The sequence below is a fragment of the Cebus imitator genome, unplaced genomic scaffold (genome assembly GCF_001604975.1).
Source record: "Cebus imitator isolate Cc_AM_T3 unplaced genomic scaffold, Cebus_imitator-1.0 Scaffold6, whole genome shotgun sequence".
Lineage (NCBI taxonomy): Eukaryota > Metazoa > Chordata > Mammalia > Primates > Cebidae > Cebus > Cebus imitator.
In genome coordinates, this window is record NW_016107321.1 from 11,170,677 (window position 1) to 11,172,723 (window position 2,047).

The 2,047-nt window shown below is 32.7% G+C and overlaps 1 non-coding gene across 1 annotated transcript; it reads right to left on the reverse strand.

Moving 5' to 3' along the window:
- Positions 1 to 1,074: 1,074 nt before the first annotated feature.
- Positions 1,075 to 1,181, reverse strand: LOC119472820. The gene has a single exon (XR_005201999.1). It is a non-coding gene; the product is annotated as a U6 spliceosomal RNA (small nuclear RNA).
- Positions 1,182 to 2,047: the final 866 nt, after the last annotated feature.

Genomic DNA, 2,047 nt, shown 5'->3' on the forward strand with positions numbered 1-2,047 from the left:
ACTATTTTGGTTATTATAGTCCTATAATATAAAGTTCAGTGATATGATACTTCCAGCATTGTTCATTTTGCTTATGATTGCCTTGGCTCTTTGGGCTCTTTTTGGGCTCCCTATCATTTTAGAATATTTTTTTCTAATTCTGCAAAAAATGTCATTGGTAGTTTGATAGGAATAGCATTGAATCTGTACATTGCTTTGGAAAAGCCTGGTCATTTTAACAATATTGATTCTTCTTGTACCTGAGCATAGAATGTTTTTCCATCTGTTTGTGTTGTCTCTGATTTCCTTCAGCAGTGTTTCGTAATTCTTGTTGTAGAGATCTTCTTTCATGTTAACCTTGAAAAGTCTGATGACTATGTGTCTCGGGGATGTTCACCTTGTATATTATTTTTCAGGGTCTGTCTGCATTTTCTGAATTTAAATGTTGGCCTTTCTAGCAAGGTCATGGAAATTTTCATGAACAATATCCTCAAATATGTTTTCCAAGTTTCTTGCTTTCTCTCTCTCTCTTTCAGGAATGTCAATGAATTGTAGATTTGGTCTCTTTATATAATCTCATGTTTCTTAGAGGTTTCGTTCAGTCTTTTTTTTTTTTTTTTTTTGTTTTTGTCTGACTGAAATGATTTGAAAAATTGGGTCTTCAAGCTCTTAAATTCTTTCCTTATCTTGGTCTATTGTGCTGTTAATACTTGCAATTGTATTATGAAATTCTTTTCATGAGTTTCCCAACTCTATCAAATCAGCTTGGTTCTTTCTTGAAATGGCTATTTCATCTTTCAGCTCCTATATAGGTTTTCTGGTCTCCTTAGAATCCTTGAATTAGATTTTGACTTTCTGCTGAATCATGATGATCTTCATTTCTATCTGGATTCTGAATTCTAAGTTTGTCATGTCAGCCATTTCATTTAGGACTATTACTGGAGAATTAGTGTGGTCATTTGTAGGTAAAAAGGCACTCTGGCTTTTTACTACAGGGTTCTTGCTCTGGTTCTTTCTCATCTGTATGGGCTGATTTCCTTTAAACTTTGAAGTTGCTATCCTTTGGTTGGGTTTTTTTTTTTTTACTTTGATACTAAAAGTATGGAATGCTTCACAAATTCGCATGGCATCTTTGCACAGGGACCATGCTAATCTTCTCTGTATTATTCCAATTTTAGTACATGTGCTGGTGAAGTAAGCGCAAAAATGGAAAATAGCCTCAATCATGGTTTGCTATTATTATGTCAATGTTAAAAACGTGGCATACACCTTTTATTGAATTAATTTGATTCTATTAGATTAGTAAATCAGGTAAAATAAATCTAATTGGGATGCAAGTGTTGTACTTTTAATGAAGAAAAATATACTGAATATAATCCAGAGTAAACCATTAACTTTTCATATTATTCTATTACAATTTTATATTATTTTATTTTTATAGATTTGGAAGTTACAACCACAGTTTTGTTACATGGCTATATGGCATAGTTGTGATGTCTGAGATTTTAATGTAACATTGAACTCTTTAGATAATTTATTATCCTTAACCAACCTCCCATGTTTCTAAGTCTCTGATGTCTATTAGTCCACTCTCTGTGTTCACATGTACACATTATTTAGCTCCAATTTATAAGTAAGAATATCTGGTATTTGACTTTCTGTTTCTGAGTTATCTCACTGAAGATAATGGCCTCCATTTCCATTCATGTTGCCACAGAAGACGTGGTTTCATATTTTTATGGATGAGTAGAATTCCATGGGGTGTGTGTGTGTGCATGTGTGTGTCTGTGTGCCTATTGCATTTTATTTTTTTAATCATTCATTAATGAACACTTAGGTTGATTGAATATCTTTGCATTTTTAATATTGCTGTAATACATGAGTGCAGATATCTTTTGGATATAATGATTTATTTTTCTTTGGGTATGTATTCAGTAGAGGGATTGCTGGATTGAATGGTAGTTCTGTTTTTAGTTCTTTGAGAAATTTCCCTACTGCTTTTAATGGAGATTGTATTCATTTACATTCCCAGCAATGCTGTATGTTCTGCTTTCTTTGCATCCTCACC